General features: G+C 38.9%; 1 protein-coding gene across 6 annotated transcripts in view; it reads right to left on the reverse strand.

Moving 5' to 3' along the window:
- The window catches only part of ARHGAP6 (Rho GTPase activating protein 6), a 514399-nt gene that overhangs the window by 141917 nt on the left and 348041 nt on the right, over nucleotides 1–24441 (reverse strand). The window contains exon 1 of one of the 6 annotated variants that reach the window (XM_065915771.1): nucleotides 12810–12826. The exons of the other annotated variants lie outside the window; for them this stretch is intronic. The gene's annotated coding sequence lies outside the window, so the exon portion shown is untranslated. Of the gene's footprint in view, nucleotides 1–12809; nucleotides 12827–24441 lie in introns of those variants that run through there. 6 annotated transcript variants of the gene reach the window in all.

The raw sequence follows: 24441 nt of genomic DNA on the forward strand, positions 1-24441 counted from the left end.
AACTATATGGGTGTTTTCCCTTTAAAATGAGAGAAAGTAACTAAATCCGATAACTTTCAAGCCTTTGTCTAAGAACAAATACCATAGTTTTCCAATAAAATTATATGTTATATAAGGCTTCAAAATTATGGGCATATTTGTGGAGAACACAGGCATATTTGTGGAAAATATGGAGCACATTTGAAAAATGATTGTATTCCAAATAATCTGGTGCCTACAGTTGATTATTCTAGTCTAAGGTACAGGTTACCTCTTTGTATAGAAAATGTGTTTATCTCAAAAAAATGCATTTATCTCTTTATTAATAGTTAATGTCATGAACTTTATAAACCTTGTCAGAGCTATTCACCGGAAAGGTGACTTTGCATAGGTAGTTTGCACTCTTTAAAACTCCCATCTAAAATTAGAGTTAAATAGTGATAGCATCTTAGAGTTGTCTTAAGAAAATAAAGTGATGAGTTCAGAAATGACCATGCAGAAAGGACTCAACAAAAGGCAGCAATTGTTATTTCATTATTCGATAATTGTTTTAAGTATTCTGAAGGCAGGGGCCTCCATCCTGGACACCTCTTATCTAATGACTATGAGACAACAAAGAAAGTTTGAAAATTATAGAGTTCAACTTCAATGGCTATAATATTGTTTTGGCAAAATTGAAGCCATATTTGTTACTATAAATGGTATTCACTAAGAATATTTGTAAATTGCTTTACTTGCTTGTTTTGCAATTTTTTTCCAGGATTAAAAGATCAGAAAATGAGAAAAGACCTGAAGTAAATACTTCAGTTGCTTTCAGAAAGACACAAGAACACAAAGATTTTTTCCTACCACCACCTTACTTAGTAAATTCTGTAACTAAAAATAAGCAAACAATAAAAAGTTTTAAAAATCATTCCTGATTTTGTGCTGAATTAAACTTAAAATTTCATGTAACTGGAAAGAAGATATTATAAATGGATCTTCTTGAATAAGATAGGAACTGCTCATTTACACCTACAAATTGACCATTCTGCAGGCAAATGAGGACTATATTTCTTTTTAGAGACAATTTAAATTACACCATCTCAAAACTTTTAAAAAATAGAAGTTTACATAGTAGTTGTAATAGTTGGTAATGTGAAAAATTATGAACAAGTATATAGTCACTGAGTCAGAACAAAATGTTGTTGTTCAGTTGCTCAATGATGTCCGACTCTTTGTGACCCCATGGATGGTAGCCCACCAGACTCCTCTATTCATGAGATTTCCCAGGCAAGAATACTAGAGTGGGTTGCCATTTCCTCCTCCAGGGAATCTTCCCAACCCAGGGATCGAACCTGCATCTCCTGCATTGGCAAGAGAATTCTTTACCACTAAAGCACCTGGGAAGCCAGAACCAAATGAAGGGAAGTTTATATGAAGAATTCTTTACATTAAAAATATAAGCTTTTCTGAAATGTTTATATTACAAAACAACTGAAAACTTGGAGCAGTGGTTTTATACCTCACACCACATTAGTAACCAAAATCTGGTCTTTTGATCTCATTCTACTGAAAGCAATTTTTTAATGAAATTATGTGACACATAAAATAATGTACTGAATTTTAAATCTTTGAGGCATTTTCCTAAGAAAACTTTTATTAAATGGAGCTTCAAATAGGGAACCACAGCAGTTTTATATACAAGTCATTTCTTTCACTTCATAATCTTTAAGATGATAAATTCTACTGTATAGTCTTCAAAATGTTAACAGATGCATAAAATGGACTCAATACAGTTTTACTTTCCCACTTATATTTATATTTGAATTCTTTTCTCCTCCTACACCCAAACAGAATTGTAAACAGTTTTTTTAGGGTTTATATTACACAGTACCCACAGTAACTTTATTCCAATACCTTTATGATTAAGACCCCTTAATCATTTTCTGAAATGAATAAACATTACTGGGAGGGTGTCAATATTCAAGCAAATAACCTGATTTTAAAGAATTTAGAGTAAATTAAAAAGTCAGAAATAAAGCTTTTAATCAACTGACATGGGCCAATTCTAATCAATTTAGTATATATTTATTAATCACCCTCTAGGGTAAGGCACTATCCCGTGTCCTGATAAAAATGGTAAGTCCCCATCCTTAAGGAATCTAGAATCTACTGAAGGGCTAAAATAAGCTCACAAATAATGATAAGAGAAAGCCTAATAGTGTTAACACCATGACAGAGGTATTGTCAAAATGCCTTGGCAAATATGAAAGAAAGTGTTAGTCACTCAGTCATGTCCAAGTCTTTGCGACCCCATGGACTGTAGCCCGCCAGACTCCCCTGTCCATGGGATTATCTTGGCAAGAACACTGGAGTGTGTTGGCATTTCTTTCTACAGGGGATCTTCCCGACCCAGGCAGGCATCATTAGCCATGTGTCCAACAGTTTTCTTCACCACTCGGTCCTTGTTGGCAGTGCTGGAATTAATCCCAGCATCAGGCTTTCCACAAATTCAGGAGGGAGGAGCCCCCTCCCCTGTCCCACAGAACAAATACTCACTCCTCCAATTATAGCATCAATTACTACAAAATACCATATAACCACACCAAATGTGGCATCTGTTTTCCTCCTTAGTGATTGGTTTAGGGATTGGTTGTGTTGGAACCTGAACAATGAATGAGGCCAAAAGGGAAATCTAATAGGAGAGGCGGAGCTTCTGGGGAAAAGAATTACTCCCTAATTAAAACTGTGTACCTAAGTTGTTACCGAGCCTATAAAGCAATTATCCTTCAATTAAAAAATAAATACATTAAAAAACCCCAAAAAACTGTGTATACACATGCTAGGGCAAAGTGCTGTTCTGTCTTTGGATCTATTTGTTTGAGGATGTGATAGCTGGAGTTGTGTCTGCCGTCTCGTAACCAGGGGGGACAAGTAGAAAGGCAGAAAGTCTCTAGGTCTTCGGTGCCCCTGAAATAACCAACCTTGGAACCATCTATCTCTAGATGAATGATGCACTCTATTTCCATGCTAGTGTCTTTCAATTGTGGGTAATAATTGATTAGTGGGTCATGACATCGACATCAAGAGCCTTGTCATTTATGTCATGACAGCCAACTTTCTCTTCCAACAATGTAACGCTTATATGATCAGGACTAAGGAGAATTGTTTTGTCAATGACTTTCCTGAAAAAAAAAACATCTAGTAGAAAGATAGAAATATATATCCTGGTAGAGTCTCCAAAATATATGCCCCCAACACACTTGTCTTCCACGGCTCATGAAAATATTGCCATTATGTTTATACATACTGAAAAACATTTTAAGGATGTAAGGAATGATGTTACTTGAAAACTATGTGTGATATTGAAAAGAACACAAAATTTCAAATCAGACTCGAGTTGCTTTCAAGTTTTCTGATATAAGAGGATTCTCTATTTGGGAAGGTCACTGACAAAATTATTCTAGTTTTAAAATAATTCAAATTATATACATATATTCAAATCACATATCTGAATTACAGGGAAAAGTTCAGGCTCTGAACTGAGGACTGCTCACTATGGAATGAGGCGTCCTGCGTAAGTGACAAGAAACTGAAACTTCTGTATTAAATGCCCAAACATATGTTTTAACAAACCATTTTCATCATAGTCTTCTATAATGGACATGCATGTTAACCACAACATAGGATCTATTTGATGGTCCAGAATGAGACATATGAACATCCCATCACTGAAGTGAGTTGTCTTGGAAATTTAGAAGCAATAAAGCTCTGATGCCTGTTTTAAATTACCTGATATTAGGTTGTCAGTCTAACCATTCCTTTCTGCTCCAGGCAATTCCTTCTTTTTGTTAGTGTATATTTACATCTTCTAATATGTAGGTTACTTTGTATTCATTTTCTTCCTAACAAAATAAAGTACATTGACCTTTGGATTGTTATTCTGGTCACTTTGAGGTTATTTTATTTCCTGATTGCCTATATGTAGCAGATGACTGCAGTCGACAATTGACATGTAGATGTGTGTGGCTACCTAGTGTAACACAAAGTATCACCACGGAATGTAACAAAACTGATGTAAATTAAATAAAAAAGAGCATTTCTAATTCATTCAAACTCAAGCTTAGCTGCCCAATGTTATATGTTTTTGAATAAAATATGGAAGAAAAATCACTAGATACTAATGACTAAGACTCAAAGTATAGGCTGAAATAAATAGCAACACTGATCATAAACATACTAATAAACACAAACATATATAAAAACTTCTTAAATCAGCAAAAAAGAAACACAAGAGTATATTATTGACAAAGGTGTGCTATGTCTTTGAAATTAAGCTAAAAATACAGATGAAGTTGAGTATATAACCTCAAGGAAATTCTCATCTCACCATAACCACTCCCATGTCACTAATACATTTAAAATCTGTTCTGCTCTCATTCACTCCTTGTTGGTGAGGGCTTCAATATGCATAACTTTCCCAGGGTGCAAATATATGTCTAGGAATTACCCAAAGAGAGTCATCAAAATGTATGGTAAGACATGTTCAAAGATGATGATTATGTATTCTACTGAGAACCTGCATCTCTGAAATTTGTCTGTATGTATCTGAAGGAATTATGTGGTAAAAAGTATCTCTAGAAGAAAATTTATTAGTGGAAAAAATGTGATAAAGTAAAATCTAAGACCAAGACTGTATATCAAATGTGAACATTACGTGTAGCCATAACATGTAAACAGGGCTTCCCTGGTGGCTCAGACCATAAAGAATCTGCCTGCAGTGTGGGAGACTCAGGTTTGATCCCTGGGTGGGGAAGATCCCCTGGAGAAGAGAATGGTAACCCACTCCAGTATTCATGCCTGGAGAATCCCATGGACTGTAGCCTCAGACCTTGGGATCACAGAGTCGGACACAACTGAGTGACTAACACTTCACTTTTCATAATGTGTAGATAATCTGAACACACATATATAAATGTGTGTAGAAAAAAACTAGAAGGAAGATACATCTCTTTGTATGAAGATCCAATTTTTCTACAAAAAACATAATAAATTACTTCTGTAATCAAGAACAAATTTAATTTTTCAAGTTTGTTTTCCCTTTTTTCTGCTTCAATTCAGACATACCTCCCTTCAGTTCCCTTTGATGTGAGTTTTGGATCTTAGTGAGTCCCCTTCAGGTAAATTCCCAGCAGAAATCAGTTTATATGTACTTGATTTTTCAGAGAAATATTTGGACCAAAGAAGGGTGAAAGGAATGAGGCAACTGGCTTTAGCAGGAACAAAAACGAATAATACAGTCAAACAACAAAGAAGATATGAGCATTGTAAAGTTAAGGAAAAAGAATTTAGAAACAACAAAAATAAAGTAAAATAGAAATGATCACCAAAGCAGCTCCTACTGAAATTCTATCAGAGATTAGCTGGATTCAAAGAGCAGGCAGGTCAAAGAGAAAACTCAGTGTCTAAGTCCTAACCCCTTAAAGAGAGAAGGCTTGTGATGACTTCAAATTAAATGGGTTAGTTCTCTTTTGATTCAAATAATACCTAAACTACTTGCCCACTTAAAATTAGTCAATTATCTAATTTTACTTTTGGGCTTCAACTGGCTATAATGTATATTTTTCTCTCCTATGCTTAATTACATCGGGTCTGAATCATCTGAAGAGTTCAACTTCAGTCAATACCCATTCCAATTAACCAGAAAATGCTCACAGTTCACTTATTAGAAAGGGCAAAGGAAAATGCAGTTTAACATGCTAATTTCTAGGCTCTATTTTCATAACCCCCTATTTTTTTATGGAAGTTTGGTTTTATTAAATTGAAAACAATTTGAAAGAAAACCCAAGATTGGCATCTTAAATTCATGAGTAATGCTTATTACTCCTTGCCAGATATATGGCTCTTGGATAATGAGCTATTTGGAAGGCAAGAGTCCTTTAACAATACTGTGCAGCAGCAAAATTAGAATAAAAGTGTAAGACATGTTATTATAATATATGCATTGTTAGCATGCAAAGAGGATGGGAAATGAAGGATTACCTGGAAGTAATCGTCACTTAGTTAGAAAGAGTAATAGTTGTCACATTTTACAAATCAAAATTTAAGGTGATAATATAATGAAATATTTAAAATCAAAGACATATGCTGACTGGTAATTATGCTCTACACTTGGCACTGTTCAGTAAAGATCCTCAAGTGGCTATTCAAATTTTTTTTAATGAAAATGAAATTAATTTTCAAATTCAGTTCCTCAGTCACACGAGACACATGTGGCTAGTGGCTACCACATTGGACTGCAAAGATGCAGAACATTTCTTTTACCACCCAGAGTTTTACTAGACAGTGCCTCCTGAGGTAGAAAAGCAACTCCTAGGAATTCAAAGATTTTAAACAAAAGATGAAACAAACAGACTTGCCGGTTAAAAGTGAATATCTCAACTATCCATTACAAGTTATTTTCCAAGCACTCCAGGAAGTATGATCCTGTATGGGAATTTTCTAAGAACCCTAGAAACACCCTTCTCTTCCTCAGGCTGAATCACACACTCCAAAATGGTTTCCTTTCTAGTGTTCTTTTAATATAGACAAATCCAGAGTTCAGCTAAATTGATTTTTCTGCTTGTAAGAGACACTTTTAGTTCCAAAAAAAATGGTCATTTATTTCCAGTCCTCTACCAGCCACATCCACACTGGAGGTAGAAGGCGGGGGCTGCCCTTGACCTAGGGTTTCACTGGAATTAGGCCAAAGTGTAAGCTGATGGAAAGATAAAGAAAAAAATAACAAACTTTCGTCCATCCCTGAGAGTGGCTGACTGCCTGTAAGCGTTGGGAAATATTTACATTCTTTTCTATTTTGTGGTTCAAACCAACAGCACAACATAGGATAAATGGCTACCTGCGTGCTTGAGAGTACACACACAGACAGACACACTTGCATGTCCACGAAGTTTACCTCCAGTAAAAGGACATGTGCTATTTGAACAATTTGAAATTTGAAATAAAACTTTTCTCCATTCCAATCGTTTAGAAACTATATGGCCATTGTACTAATCATCATTATCAAGGCATATTATATGTCTTTCAATACAAAAATACAAGGGGAAAAGATCAAGTTGTTCATTTTATTTACAAACAAAGTCAAGTTGACCACTTCCTCTCACAACTCAACACAAAAACACTGAATTTTCTCCCATATCTGACGTTTGCCCCTTAGCAATAAACACTTGCTAAAAAGACTGAGTTTAAGGTCAAGGCTTTAAAAAGAATACAAAATAGCAAGGAACTGTATTGATTTTTCTTAAAAGGGATTTGATTGTGGCTCAACATGGGGATCACAAGAGAAAAATGATTTCAACCAGTTTCCCACATTTCCAGAACATAGTGGCCTCTAGCTGTGTTCCACATTGCTTTAATAAAACACCCATCAGCCTGTGTTTGTTGTGAAATTCTCGTTAATTGGAATTTTTAGTTGTTGTTTCATGATTTGCCTTACAATTCCCTTTGCTCCCATTTGATCTAGAGCCTTATCAGTAGGGAGTCACTAGCTGAAATTTACTTATTCCAAAACACTTCCCTGCTGGGAAGAATTCATCCTGTCTTCATCTGAAACACCTGAATCTTCTAGAAATAAATAATACTTGAGAGATAAGACGGGCTTCCCTGGTAGGTCAGACAGTAAAAAATCTGCCTATAATGCAGGAGATGCAAGTTCAATCCTTGGGTCAGAAGATCCCCTGGAGAAGGGAATGGCTATCCATCTAGTCTTCATCTGAAACACCTGACTCTTCTAGAAATAGATAATGCTTGAGGAGTAAGATAGGGCTGGGAATGGTGAGGACAGGACAGGTTGGGGTGAGGGAAAAGAAATGGTCATGTAGGTCCCAAAATACCTCCCTCAATAAATCATGCCTGAATCACCCATCAAAAAAATCAAGATCAGTGAAGGCCCCTTACAAATAACAGGCACTAGGGTCAACAAAAAATAGCCCAAGGTGCAGCATTTATTTTCTTTTTCTTAATCAAAAAAATTTTACAACAATGTTAAATATCTCCCACAGAACAGCCAGATCTTGTTTTCCTCTTCAAAGAATTTTCCATGCTTCGAATTTGTCTGTGGAATGTGGGGGTTCTGGGGTCACAATTGTGACCTTGGCCTATCTGATGTGGAAACTTGGATGAGTTTCTTGCCTCTCTATGCCTCAATTTCTTCATCTATAAGTAGTACTAACGTCCATCTCTGAGTCCTTTTATGTCAACACGCTCTACCACTCATATTCAGAAAGGGGGAGCCTTCTTCTCCTGGCTTTATAGACCCACAAAGGGAACACTACACAGGTGGAAGCAGGGACTGATACAGAATTTGAAAGTATGAAAGCTTTCTCTGCCAAAGGCTCCAAAGTCGAACACAACTGCCTTGCGTCAATGGGCCAGCTCTGACATAGAGCCAGCTGAACACCTCTCTCACTATGGCTGTGCTCCGTGGCCCCTGCCTTCTATCTGACACCCCCCAGAGGCTGTTCTCTGCCACCTCTAAGATCACTCTAAGGGCAGAAGGAGGGTAAAGCCACCGGGAGGGCAGCATGAGCTCACCGGCAGCCAGAGCACTAGAAAGTCTCCCTCGGAATGTCTTCCTTTTACCTTCTTTGTAAGGCCTGGCCCCCGTATATAGCAACTTCCAACTCTGAACCTCTCCTTGCTAATTCCACTCCAGGCATTTCTTTACCGAATTGTGTTTCTTTAGAGCAGGGGGTACTCAACCAGGCGGCAGTGGTTTCTAGGGCACATATGGCAACGTCTGGAGTCACCATGCGGGGATGCAGATAGGCCTGAAGTGGTACTATCAGCATCTAGTAGGGAGAGACCAGGGATGCTGCTGACCGTCCTCAATGCACAAGACAGACCCCCACAACAGAGAATGACCCAGCCTTAAATGTCAGCACTGGTCATGTTGAGAAACCCTACTCTGGAAAACAACACCAACACTGAGTCATGCTGTGTGCTCAAAACCTAAGATATAGAAAGAATGAGACTCTGGACAAGTGTCTGAGTCTGTATGCATTTTAAAAACATCACTGAGAAAGAAAACCCAAAAGCTCACATCTCAAAGTTAGCAAACTTGCTATAGGACCTCATACAAAAGGATTTTCACTTCCTGTATCAACTGCATCAGAAAACTCTAAACAGCTTGGGGAGTGACCAGGCTGTTAAAGAAAACGTGCAAGATGAAGAGATGGTCACTCTAGGATTAAATCAACTGATTTGTCTAAATCAAGGCAATTCTGCAGAAATTAGAATAGTTATTTGCTTCTTCTGAAGTTACATAAAAGTGGTTGTGTTAGCCAAGTGAGAAAGGAGGAGAAAAATAATCAGATCATTAGCCATTAGAATAAGCACTGAATTAGAGCTTATTGGTTTGTTTGGGAAACATCTGGTTTTTAAATTTGCTTGAATTTGGCAGAATAATGAGATAAGTAGTTGTGTGCAAAGAGTGGACAGGAATTTAAGATGCCTTAATTCTCACGATTTTCAGAACCATCACTCTCCCAATATTTGATGAGTAAAGTTTTGGTCACAAAATTATTACCAAAAGCCTCTGACAATCATAGGAATATAAAGCAGTGTGATGTAAGTAAAGGAGACCTACTTTGATTGAGTGCAGACCTTGGGAAACCTACAATATTTGAGAGAATCAAGACACAGAACATCTTATCTGTGCAAATATCAAACTCAAGACACTCTTCCAAGTGTGATTAAGGCCCTCCCTCCTGGCCTCCATACACCACAGATCAGGAGAATGACCATACATGAGCTTCAGTTCAATGCCTCCTCATCTGGAGACCTTTTCTTGTTGGTCTACACAGGCTGGAGTGCTCAGGCCTCGAGGTTTCCCAGGATATATGTTGGGTGTGCCTCTATTTCAAGAAACTACTTGTTTCTACTTTGGTCTCTCTACTAACTGGCAAACTCCTTGAGGGAGATTTAGAAAAATATCTGGAGGCTGGTCAGTATGCTTAATATCTACTCAAGGAACTGTCATTTGCATTAAAAAGTTACCACACAGTCCTATAAAAGTAAAGATGATAATAATAACACCAAACATTTACTGGACTCTTGTTATAGTCTAGGCACTGTTCTAAGCACATGACATGTATTGGCTCCTTCAATTTTCACAACCTTATAGAGGAAACCTTGTCTCTGTACTCAGTTTATAGATGAGGAGGTGTTCAAACATTCAACTTGAAAAAGAAATTAGGTATTTCTTAAAACACAAACCCTGTCCCATGTTTGATGAGTATCATTTTAAAGGTTAACTAATTTGTCATCTGCCCCTAGGATCCTAACTAAACCAATTTATATTGCTAAGAGCAAATAAAAATTCAACTGATCAGAGTCATAAAGCTTGTCTCCTCTTGCCACTTAATTTTTCCTGTCCATTTGACCTCCCAAGGATGTGATAAGGAGTTCATTGTAAAGAAAGCTACAGAACTCTCAATCCAATAACTCCTCTGCAGTTGTGGTGAACCATCACACATGGGGAGGAAAGCTCTGCAAATATGGGCAAGTTTCCCCACTCCAGGGCAGCTTTGCCATGGCAACCAGGAGAGACTCATCCATCCCGCCTGTGAGTGTGAACCTGAGCATGAACGGCCCTCACCCTTTCCTTGGCTCCAAAAGGTGGATTGAAAACAAACAAACACAAGTCCAGACCTTATGGGAACAGCTAGGTGCTGTCTTTCATTGATTCATTCAGAGAAAGCTACAGTGGGAACCAAGGACATTTAGGAAATTCAGGCCTTGGCCCTACATTATCTTGCTTCCCAGGAGGCGCACTGAACTCATGCCCAACACGTATGGAGAGGCCATTTCAAGTGGCATCCTAAAGAATGGTCAGAATAGGAAGGTTGCTGACATATTCTTCTCAGGACATTAACTCAGAACTAATTGGCTGGCATACTTTCTCTACCCGGCACTTGATGTCCAGATTAAAATACATGAAAAGGTTCAGTATCTCAACAGCCTCCTGCACTGAAGCCTCCACACATCCTAGCTATCGAGGTGGCACTCCCAACTGGCTCCCCCCACAGTGTGCTGACTAGAGAAGGAAACGTTTGTGAATTTGCACAGTGACATGCAGAACAAACTCAGGCTCAGAAGGAAGATTCACAAAATCCAATGTTCGCCCTGTCATGAGGAACTTGGGCTCAACCTTGTTTCCACAAATACTCTGTTCTTAATCTGGAAATATCCACAAATGAGCAACTGCAAAAAAAATTTTTTAATAGAAAAAAACAGTGATGGATTTTTAACCATATTTACTGAACATTGCTTAAATGCACAATTCCTATCAGTAGGATTTCCGAAGAGAGTTGGAAAACAAAAGGGGATTTACTGCCTGTGTGGCTCATTTTCCCACAGGTAGAAAAAAAACTGTGTTGGATGAACGGTGTTAGGTAGCTTGGAACCTGTAGTCACTGCAGCCTGAGTTGATTTCTGTTATTGCTGCTAATACTGTAAATAACCAGAATTGCAGTATTTAAGTCTTTGCCCTCTTTCAAAATGGATCATTCAACAGATTATAAATGACGGTGACTTAAGACAAAAATAAATTTTCTCCAAAAGTAATTTGGTTTTTAACAAATTAAATAATTTTCATGTATTTACAATACTTTTAACAATATATAGATAGTGGCAATGTGCACACGATAGAGAGAGGAAGAACTCCATATATGAATTGAAGTAGATGGTCATGTAGTTTAAGGTAAGAGACTGCTGATCTGTAGGAAGGTCTGTGGCTTCACCTTCTTGGTGTTAAAAACATTCATCAAATAAGCTAATGTTTAATATGATGCCTTCTGTTCCTTTAGGAAGGATTCAAAGAAACCTTTACTTGTAGCTATATAAAATGAGCAAGTATCTAAGCTCTGTGAACACTTTCGGAATATTCTAAATTTTTAGGTCTTTCTCTGAAATCATAAAAAGCTGGAACCACAAAAAACAAGGTTTGTACCAGAGGTTGCAAGCAGCAAAACCAAGGCTTTCTGCTTTTCTCCATCAGTCATCTGTCTTTGCCGCATGCAAGAGTCAGACCACATTTTGTGGTTTCACATCAGTACCCATTCTGCCTGTAAATGTCATAGAATCTTCATCCTCCATTGTACTGAAGGGAAGGGCACGATTTGCCCTTTTCCCGAATTTTCATGATTTTATGGCATCCAAAGATCCAGACCCAAAGAGAAGCTCAAAAGCAAAGGTACTTAATCTCGGTTCTACCACAGGTTAGCCAGGTGACCCTGCCATCGTCAAATCCGTCCCTACATTCAGTTTCTCTGTTTCAGAAAAATATTGCAATCAAAGGCCACTAAGATGCATGCAACACTAACAATATAAGCCAATGTGCATTGCTAAAGTCAAATTGCATCCATTTTCAAATACTGAGAAAACAGCCAAAAGGAAAGGTGCCGAAGAAATGGCAGGTCCTTACTGAGATTTGCTTTAAGTGTTCAATAAAAATGAGTGTCTTGGCAATGATATGTAGTGTTTCAGTCAGCCTGGCTTGAAAGCTCTGAACCTTCTCCTAAAGCAACAGGCAGAGACATCTGAAGTGTCATTTGAACCATCTGAACTTTGAAGCTGAAAGAGACTCGGGTGCTGGCACCAGCTAGTCAATCCCTCCAAAGTGACTGCTTCTCTCACCCTTTCCTGCTTGTGTCTACCTTCCCCCGTTGCAGCTCCAGGACTATTAGCCCATGAAGCCATCCACGATCTTATTGGCTTGGGTCCTGCTGCGCTTCAGGCAGGAGACACAAACACAGACAGCCTGAAATGTACACACCACATCTTCTTACCTCTGCAGGGTCCTTACACCTCAGTAGCAGCAGCAGCTCCAGGCAGAACTGACCTCCCATCCTCCCCACGCAGAGCCCCTGGCCAGTGTGGGAACAGAGAAGGAGGCTGGAGACAGGGATACTGCTTGGGGAGCTGGAGGAGCCGGGCAGGCAGGCTCCCCAGCTGGAATGCGTAGCTAGAGGCCCTGGGAGGGAGAAGGCCTGGGGTCACTGTGATCCTCTGAGTCAGACACCCTGGGGAACTCTCAGCTCTGAAAGGCCTCCTTTGGCACACGAGGCAGAAAGGCACCGAGAACTTACTAGGGGGAAAGTTCTGAAAGTTATAAATCTGAGGTAAATGGTTACACGGGCGTATACCAGTTTAAAGTAAATGGTAGAGGTGCAATATGAATGCTGGAGGGGGCACATCATTTACATGATATGCTAATTCATATATCTGATAAGGGACTTGGACCCAGAATATATAAAGAAATCTTACAGCCCAATCATAAAAAAACAAATACCCCAACTTTTAAATGGGCAAAGACTCTTAATAGACATTTCTCTGAAGGAAATATACAAATGGCCAATAAGGATATGAAAAGAAAGATGCTTGACAGCATTAGCCATCAGGGCAATACAAATCAAAATCATGATGAGACACTCCATTACACCCACTCGGATGGATACAAAGAACTGTTGGCAAGGATGTGGAGAAATTGGAGCTCTCACACAATGCTGGTCTGAATGTAAATGCTTTGAAAACAGTTTTCAGTTTCTCAAAATGTTAAATGTGAAGTTATCAAGTGACCCAACAATTCCACTCCTAACTATATGCCCAAGAGAAATGAAAATATTTATCCACACAAAAACTTGTACACAAAATGATTCACAGCAGCATTACTGATAATAGCCAAAAAATGGAAACAACCCAAATGTCCATCAACCAATGAATAAGCAAACAAAATGTGACATACCTATACAATGGAATTACTCAGCCATAAGAAGGAAGAACTGATACATGCTCCAGTGTGGATGAACCTTGAAAACATTACACTGAATGAAAGAAACTAACCATAACAGATGACATATTGTGTGATTCCAGTCCTATGACGTGCCCAGAAGAGGCAAATCTATAGAGTGGCAAAAGATTAGTGGTTGCCAGGGGCTGAGGCAGACGGGAGCACTGGGTGCAGCAATGACTAAGAGGCACAGGGTTTCTTTTGGGGCTGATGAAACTTTTAAAATTGATGGCGGTAGTCTTTGCAAAACTCTGACTATACTGTTAAATTATACCCATTAAATGAGTGAATTGTAAGGTATGTGAATTAAACCTCAATAAAACTGTTTCATTCAAAAATGAAGTGTTAAAAAAAATGAAGTGTTAGCTCTTGCTTATTCCCATGCCAGAACCCTTCCCCAATTACCCTGGGCTCCTCTGAGATCACCATGACTCGGGCAGGTTCACCTACGTGGCTTGCCAGGGGCCATGGCGAGACAGGGCTTCTGTCAAGCATGAGCTGTGACTCCTGGCCCCTGGCAAATCGGGACCCTTCTCCTCAGCTTCCTTTCTAGGACACTTCTGATAAGACTTCTGCTCCAGCTTCGTGGTTTGGCCCCTCTCGGCCCTGACTCCTTCATTCCCTGGTGGTGACTCCCTTCCTAGCACACCCACGGTTCCCATTGGTGAGAGTCCTTCTGAACTTACACCTGCTCCAGTATCACATGGAGCAACCCACCCTCTCCAAATACATGAGGCGTGACTTAAGCACAGTGGCCCTGACAGCACAGTCACTTTTTCATAGCTGAAATTCAGTAGTTAACTGCTACTCTTCACCTTGTTTTTTTTCTTGAAGAAAAAGGAGCTTTTTTTTTTCAGCATTTTAAAAAATAATGAGTATTGCCTCTACATGCTCTTGTGCATTTTTACAATTATAAGTAAAAATGAAATTATCAGGTGATGCCAATGAAGCAAGCAATTCAATGAGGAGAAAATCACAGTACTCACTGGGTTAAAGAGATTCAACATTCTTATATAATTTTATCATTCACAAAGAGAACTACATTAGAGTTACTGACATTTTAATTAATGATACTCATTATTATTATTATTTGCTTATTTCTATAGCCTTTATCTTTCCAAACTATTCTTGGGCACAATATGCCAGTGCCCAAGAACATCATTTTCTTCATGATAACTAGTTACACCCTATCCCCTGCTCAAGATTTTGTTTGAATCAGAGCATTCTGATATTAGGACAAAAGTCTTAAGGGAAAGGTTCACGAGAGGCCCCAATTAATAATCATGCGTAGTGTTTGGAATTTATCACATTTTGGACCAACGTGTGATTTTTGTCTACTTGGATTTGTTGGAAATTTTTCAACCTTTAAAGGTCCTTAAAACTTTTCATTTTTATGTAAATCAAAACTGCCATGAAGTCCCACCTCACATAGGTCAGAACGTCCATCATCAAAAAATGTACAAACGCTAAATGCTGGAGAGGGTGTCGGGAAAAGAGACCCTTCCTACACTGCTGGCGGGAATGTCGGTCGGCGCAGACACCATGGAGAACAGCGTGGAGGTTCCTCAGAGAACTAAGAATAGAGGTGCACGTGACCCTGCAATGCCACTCCTGGGCATATATCCAGAGAAAATAATAATTTGGAAAGATGCATACACCCCAATGTTCACTGCAGCACTTTTTACAATATCCAAGACATAGAAACAAGCTAAATGTCCTTCAACAGATGAATGGGTAAATAAGATGTGGTGTATATATATAATGGAATACCATCAGACATAAAAATAATGAAATAATGCCATCTGCAGCAACATGAGTGGACCTAGAGATTGTCATACTAAGTGAAACAAGTCAAAAAGAGAACGATAAATAACATACATTATCAGTTACAGGTGGAATCTAAAATATGACACAAATGAAGTTATCTTTGAGATGGACTCACAGACATAGAGAACAGACATGTGGTTGCCAACGAGGAGGGATGGATTGGGAGTTTGGGACTAGTGAATGCAAGATAACAACAAGGTCCTACTGTATAGCACAGGGAACTATATTCAATATCGTGTGATAAATCATAATGGAAAAGAATGTGAAAAAGAATATATATATATGTATAACTGAGTCACTTTGCTCTAAAGCAGAAATTAAACTCATTGCAAATCAACTCTACTTCAGCAAAATAAATGTTTTAAAAAATTATTCATTTTTACAAGTTGGTACCACTGCCCTCTGAAGAACATCGGTGGAGGAGAAGGCTTTTCCATCTGAGGATAAGCAAGGTTGCAAATGAATGCTCACAATAGACCCCTTCTGTGTTAGTTCTGTGCCGAAATGTTCATACAGGCTTTTTCTCAAGCACATTTGAGTGCTGTGGGTAATAGATGTCATATAATAAAACTCAGAGGCACACGCTTATGTTACTTTTTAAGGAAAAAAAAGTGGGGGGGGGATCAAAGGGTTTAACAATTTTATTCACTGGATGATATTCAGTGACTCTGAAAATTTGGCCACTGCTCAGGTTTGTGAATTTCTATGGAAAACGAACTGTGTTTGGCAAGCTTGATGAAATATGAAGCTGATAAAAAAATGTTTCATGCTTTCTCAAGACCTTATGCCACTAACTGTGTGGGATTGGAAAAACTGTTCAAATGTCAATTTAAATGTCACTTTAAACACTGTAAATAAATGACTTTCTATACCCATATGAATTAATATAATTCTGTTGATTTCAGATCATAACTTGAACTGAAGTTTCTTTGAGTTTTAACTAGGAAATGTTTCATGGAGAACATGAACTTCAGAGTAGGCAAGTTGAGCTCAGTTGAGTTCTAATCAGAATCCGAAATGTTCATGCAATGCATTATTTTACACTGTGGAGAATTGACTGAAAACTCAATTGACACAAAGGTTGTTAGGAAGCAGGTCCTGAACTCAAAAAGAAAGGAGTAGGCCAAAAGAAATAAAACATTATTGGAACAGCCCAAATCATTATGTAAAAGAACACTGTGGTGAATTCCGTTGCAGAGTTCATGACTCGTGAACATTATCTCCAAACCAGTCATCTCTTGAGTTTTATAGAGTTGACTCTCCAACTGCCTTCTTGACCTTCCATCTGGTATCTCAGGGTCATCTCAAACTTCACTTATCCAATGCTGAACTCTTGACTTTCCTTTCTGGCAAATGTCTTTGTACCTAAGCCTCCCACATCTTAAAAGGTGTTTGTAAAGCATTTATCTCTGTGCCTGGCGTGCAGATCTGCTCAATAAAGGTTGATGACGATGATATTGATGATGATTGATAGTAATGAAGATGATTTTTATGCATCCAATTAGTTGAGCCAGAAACCAAATGGCTTTTCTTAATTCTTTTCTTCACTTCATGCCCCACATTTAATCTATTCCCAGTTTCTGTCAACTCTGCCTTCAAAAAAAAAAAAATCAGGAAACCAACCCCTCTCTCCAACTCTGCTGTCATCATCCCACCTCCAGCCTCCATCATATTACTCTTGAACAGCCTTCCAGTCAACCTAACTATGTCCACTCTTGCCCTTGCCCTTGTTCCTTCTTCCCAGAGGGGAAACCAGAATGATTTTCTTAAACACAAACCTTCATTACCAAAACATATATGGTGCTTGGGTCTGGAAGATTCCTTGGAGGAGGGCATGGCAACCCACTCCAGTATTCTCATCTGGAGAATCCCATGGACAGGAGAGCCTGGCGGGCTATAGTCCATGGGGCCACAAAGACTGGACATGACTGAAATGACTTAGCATGCACCATATGGTGCTTATCATGTATTTATTAAATATGTTAAACATCCTAATGAAGTAGGTACTATTATTGCTTCCATTTTACAGGTAAGGGATTGAGTAAGGAGGGCAAAGCCACAATTCACACTCAATCAGTCCGAGTCCAGAGCCAGGCTTTCAACTGCTACACAAAATACCATTCCATACTCAAGCTTTTAAAAAATAACAAACAAGCAAAGCCTGTCAATTTACTTCATTTAAAGTACAGTCCATCTGCACAGGACTGCCCTGAGCAAAATGGTCTGGGCTGACTTCCTCAGCCAACCCATCTTTCCTCTTTCTTTCCTCCTGTTGTCCTGACCCTCATAAACAAGACAAGCTGGGTACTGCACAGGGCTTTCTACCCGTGCTGTTGTTCCCTGAGCCTGACCTGTTCTTCCCAGGAATTTTCATAGGCCTGCCTCCTCCTTCTTTATTCTTTAATCCCACTCCCTTGCTAAAGGCTTCTCTGAGCTTCTCAATCTTAAATCAATGTTCTCTGGTTTCTTGATCTCAACATTCCGTTGATTTTCTTCTCAGCACTTATCTCAGCTTGTAATTGCTTTCATATGCTTGTCCATTTGTCTATTGACTGTCTCTCCCATTGGTCTGGAGGCTTCACAAGGATAATATTGTTCATGACTGTATTTCCACCACTGAGCATATTGCCCTGCACATAGTGGGTGCTGAGAATTTTGATAAAAGATTGGATGAAGACAAGAAGGCTTTGGTAATATGAAATATCCACTTAGACCACTGGTTCTCCAAGTGTGACTGGAATCACCTACGAATGCTTTTTTCAAATCAAAGTAGAGCCCCAGGACCGTTATTTTAAGCACTTACTTTTAAGGCCTATCACAGTCTTGTAAAGAATTTTTATAATTTTGATTTTGACATGATTTGGCAGTGAGTACTCATAGAATTCTTGTTTGGCTGTTATTTTTAAGTGATCATTGTATGTTTTCAGGAATACTTGCTAGGAGAGAAAAATGTACATTATAAATCGCTTTTACATGTGATAAGATTGTTAAAAATACTGACGGAGAAATTGACATACTACATTTTTAGGTAAGAAATTACATTATTACCTTGGGAGCCAATAATTTCCTTTTCAGCTTGTAGACATTTGTGGGGGTTCCTGGAGAGCTTGAAGTTCCCAGGCCCCATAATCAGATAATGGTGTGTAATGGACAAAATGGACCTGCTGGAGTCAGCCCTGAATCTACCACAACAGGATTACTGCCCAGGAATCTGCATTTTAAGAAATTTTTCAGGAAATTCCTATGCAAATAAAATTTGAAAGCTATTTTTTTTCTTTGTCTAGACTTATGTGTATTGTTTTAGAAAAATATACAACAGAAAGCAGTGCCCACTCTTTAAATCTGTGGTTTAATTATGAGAAATCCAAGATAATGTTTCACATAAAGGAAAAACATACACTACTAATTGATGTTAAGCTCATTACGTGTTGGGAAATGCAGATTATCAATAGTTTTTTCAGGAAAATGAATCATCTTTGTTAAATATCTTTTGTGAGCCTACAGGTCCACAGGGGATGAAAGGGACTGGCATTTCTCACCTGGAGGGGAAGGATGAATCATTTGGCCAGATAGAAAGAATAGGAAGGTAAGTGTCTCAGACCATAACTTGACTGTTTTAAGCTATAAGTGGATAGTGTTAAGAACATTAAAATTGTAAGCAGGAGGGCTTCCCTGGTGGTCCAGCAGTTAAGAATCTGCCTTGCCAATGCAGGGGACATGGGTTCAGTCCCTGGACTGGGAAGATGCCACATGCTGCAGGGCAACTAAGCCCAGTGCTCCACAGCTACTGAGCCCCCGCACCTAGACCCCATGCTGGAGATGCTGGAGATGAGTTCCTGCCTGGTCCACCGTGACCTTCCTCTCTTCACATGGCCCTTCCCTGCTCAAAATCCTTCCACTGTTCTTCAGTCAACTGAGATCTTTCGGCACAAGACCCTAGACTTTCCATGAAAGTGAAGTGAAATCGCTCAGTCGTGTCCGACTGTTTGCGACCCTGTGGACTGTAGCCTACCAGGCTTCTCTGTCCATGGGATTCTCCAGGCAAGGATACTGGAGTGGGTTGCCATTTCCTTCTCCATGACCTGACCCTAGTTCAGGCTTCCAAATCCTCTTGCCCTTCTTCCCAGCAAAGCCTGCACTCCAGCTCAACAGAACTGCTCACTCTCCTGCTTTGCAGATTCTCTCTTTGCTTTTCTCATTTGCCTTCTCCAGGGTTCCCTTGACCCTCATATTTCCCATTAAATATCCCATCTGCTATTACTCCCTAGTTTATGTAGCCAAGCAGGACCTTTCTTTCTGAATTCCCTGACTGCTTCAACTGCTTCCCAACCTCCCTCTCTATGGTTTTCCCCAGCTGAGTCAATCTAAGTTCGTCCCTCCAGTGACTCAGGCGAAAAACCTTGTCTTCCTATCACCTCTGACTCCGTATCGTACCCCACAGCCAATCCGTTAGTGAATCTCACTGTCACTATGTTCAAAACATGGTAGAATCTGACCTTTTCTCTTTGTTTCCACTGTTCCACTCTGGTCCAGGCTAAAATCATCTCTCACCTCGATTAATAATACAAATTTCTAAATGACTCAGCATAGAAAGTGGTTCTGCAAACCCTCCCTAAAATACTCATTTCTCATTCCTCCTCATTGAAGATAATTTTCCCTGAGAAAGTCTTCAGATTGTTAGTGAGTCACTTCCAGTCTTATCTTTTTCTAGAAAGGTATTTACGTAGATGACCCTGAAAAAAAAAATAGGGGTGCAGAAGAGCTCTCCCAAGTCCCACAGTGGGGACTAGGACTGCTACAGAGAGTGGTTATTCTTTGGCAGTTCACAGGATTCTTAATGAGACCTGAATTACCCTTTTTTGCTCAGAACAAAATAGTACTGTTCCATGAAGTATGTTTATTCTTCACGTGGACACAGTGTGTAGAGTGGGCATTCGCATATATGTAAGGGCCAGATGAGCTGATCTTGGTAATATCACCCTTCCGGCCCATAACTGATCCTGGAACCCAGATGAAAGCACGTGAAGGAAAGGTATCTGGAGGCTTCTGCAAAATCTTGCTTTGACTGTTAGCGAGAGACACAGGAAGACGGAAAGCTTTTCTTCCTCTCTGTCAGGGTTTCTCAACCTCAGCACTGTTGACAGTTGCGGTCATCTGTCATGGGGACTGCCCATGCTTAGCAGCAACACTAGCCTTCACCCACTGGATGCCAGTAGCATCTCTTCAGTTGTTAGAATCAACAACGTCTCCAGACATTGTCTCCTGGGGATGGATTACCACAAGTTGGGAACCACTGCCCTAAACATTGTCAGATTTATCCCCAGACTTCCACAGGTTCTCTCAATAAGAGCTTAGAGATATTTAGTCAATCAGTCAGTGGCTCAGTCATGTCCGACTCTTTGCGACCACAACGACTATAGACTGCCAGGCTCCTCTGTCCATGGGATTCTTCAGGCAAGAAGACTGGACTGGGTAGCCATTCCCTTTTCCAAGGGACCTTCTCAACCCAGGGATCAAACCCAGGTCTTCTGTATTGCAGGCAGATTCTTTACAGTCTGGGCCACCAGGGAAGCTATAGAGATGCTTAGAGAAACATAAAGTCAAGAGAATTGCAGGAAAAAGACCAGAGTCACTGAATGAAACCCGTCATACTTGTGAAATTTTGGGTGACACAAGCCTCTACAATTCCTAATTATTTAAGCTGGTTTAAGTGGGTTTTCCTATTATTATCAGCGAGGAGCATCAAACTGATCCAAGGTCCACCATCACAGTTCACAGCACATTGCTTTATTCCAGGGCATCCTACAGCTTGGAGAAATGAGCCAAGTCCCAGCTTGGGGCACAATTCTATGGGTTCAGCTTTATGTTTAGGACAGAAATAAAATGGCTCATTTTCCCATTTGTTAATTACTGCTTATCCACATTTGTTATGGAATTGTATAATTTCAAAGCAGGAAGTGATTTTAGGGAAGGAGAATTAAGCTAAAACCAACGTCTATGTTTATCTTCAAAGGAAGGCTTTCCAAAGAGGATTAAGCCATGTGCCTGCAAATATCAGGAAAAGAGCCATTATCCACTTCAAAACACTTCCTGAACATGACGAGTCACCATCCATCTTGCGTAAAAAGCAAAGGGAGACATTTTCTTATGGTCACATACACTTGAATATTCCTTCTCCTTAAATAGGAATTTTGCATGGTTTCAATGACTAAATCAATTATTTATTTACAGTGAACTTCCTGTCATTTCTGTGCACAGATCTGTCATTTAATTTTACCATCTATTTTTTAAAATCTGAAAACTGATGCACAAACTAGAGCTGGCATAAATAACAGACTATTCCATTTGGGGTATAGTGAGGAGGAGGAGAAGATAAAAAATTGTAATCCATTTCTTATGACTTTTATTTTTATGTACTATTAGTTTGCATTATTGTTGCTTATTATAAAAGCAATGCAAGCTTACAATTATAAAATCAGAAATACAAAAAATAAACAAAAGGAATAATATCTAATAATCCATAATCCAAGAATCACTGATTATATTTTAGTGAATATTCTCCCAAATATTTTTCTTGCATATTGAGATATTTCTTCCCAAATAGTATCATTTTATTTTGAAATCTACTTTAAGGTATTTTAAAACTTTCTTTTTATTAGATGTTTAAGTTGTTCCTAACATGTCCCCATTGTAAACAGTGCTTCATATGAATGGCTGGTTGAAAATGAGTTATACATGCTCAAAAATAAAAATGCAAGAATAAAACACAAAACAAAAAAATTCTACAAAATGGACCGAATATCACTGGCATCAGAGTTCCGCTACCATTCACTTGTACATCCAATCACAGAAAGCAGCCTCAAAGAGGACAAATGAGAAAGAAGAGAAAACCAGCTTTGCAGCAAAGGAAGCTACCCCTGAGACAGATGTGGTAGGACAAACACTAAATGAACCTAATGGAGAAGCATGTCACAAATGAGTCCCAAGCAGAGTTTCTCAGTTTGTAAGTCATAAAGTCATTACCTAGCGAAAAAAAGAAAAAAGGCTGTCTTCAATCATATAATTGTGAAAAATAAATAGCTTGCTCCTTAAAATCCTGTGATGGCAATTCCAAATATCTAGATTTGCATATGTATCCACATGTCTACGTTTATTTATATTTGTCTGCATGTATATCTATATTTGTATTAATATCTGTATTGATGCCTATTACCTACGTCTATATCTATAAACATACCTGTAACTGTACCTGTATATCCATCCACCTATCCATCCGCTGCCCATCTACATACCAGTGGTTCTCAGACTTGAATATGCATCAGAATTCCCTGGAGGGCTTCTTGTTAAAACCAAGGTTCCTCTATCCTGTCCCCAGCTTCTGATTCAGCACGTCTTTGACACAATCTAAGAATCTGCATTTCTAGTAAGTTCCCAGGTGATGCAATGCTGCTGGTGTGAAACCTACACTTTGAGAAGCCCTGCTTATACTTTATCTCTCACTACCAATCTATATTTTAGTGAACATATGGTTATCCCCACATGCTTGAATTTCATTATCATAAATTGTTAATAAAAACCCTAGTGCTACATACTATACAAAACAGATATTATGGTGCTTTCAAATTCTTTCCACGTAATTCAATAAAAAATTATAATATATAAAAATTATCACCATGTACCTTCTTCCTCCTAGGAGAAAAGTTAAATTGTGGTACATTTCTTGCTTTTACTTGGTTTTCACTGCCTTTGGCTTTTAACTTGATGTATTTACATCTTAACGATTCAGATTTATTTTCCAAACAGTGAGATGAAACAGGGACGACGCAAAGGCAGCTTCATTTTGAAATTGGCCAAGCTCTTGTAAACAACCTCTTGACAGATCAATTTATAATTCTCTAAACAGTTGGGGAAAATATCACACAGAAAAGCAGATGTTTTTCTCCTAACTTCTCTCTCTCTTTTTCTTTTTAGGTCTACAGTACCGAACCAACCATATTATCCTGAGTAAATTTTGGCTTTGCTGGATGTCAACCATGTTAGCCATACTCAAGATGTGGTTCAAAGAGCAAAGCTTCTCAGACAGTTCTGTGGCCTGCTTCCTCATGTTCATTTGATAGCGCTTGATTTAGGGGTTGTGTTGGCTCATGTTTGCAGCATGCAATGGGAACACAGTTGCCCAAATGCCAACTTTAGCCTAAATAAAAGCTAGGCCTGCATTTCTTCAGGGTTAAGTTAAAGAAAATGGGCTGTGCTGTCTCAGACCCCACTGGGTACCAATTAGTGGGAGGCAAGATGTATATACAAGGAAATGTAATTGGTGACTTTAATGGGTAAACAATTGCAGGATTGAGAAAAAGAAAGTCACTTTGCTCTGGTGCAGTTGAGAAAAACCTCATATTCCATTTGTTCAAATCCTTGAGAAACAAACATTATTTCTCCATAAAGTGAAATGCAGTTATTGAAAAAGGAGGCAAATTTTTACAGAAGAGGTCAAAGCAAAGACTGTCTGAAGGAGGAGTTAATATGTGACAAGAGAGGAAATAATCCCAAGAATGATGAATGCCACTACTGAAATGATTATAAATTACAGGCCACCCACAACCTATCCTGAATGTCTTTCATGGTGGGAGAACAGGATAGATGGAAGAATGGGGGAAAAAAATCTTGTGCCCTAATGGAGAAAAAGTAAGATGTGTGCTTTGACCAGTTCAGAGAAAGTCTCTTTTTCCACCTCAATATATCTGTAGATCGACAGATGTGTGTGCATGTACACACTCACATCAAACTTTATGGAATAATTCCAA

The sequence above is a fragment of the Muntiacus reevesi genome, chromosome X (assembly GCF_963930625.1).
Source record: "Muntiacus reevesi chromosome X, mMunRee1.1, whole genome shotgun sequence".
Lineage (NCBI taxonomy): Eukaryota > Metazoa > Chordata > Mammalia > Artiodactyla > Cervidae > Muntiacus > Muntiacus reevesi.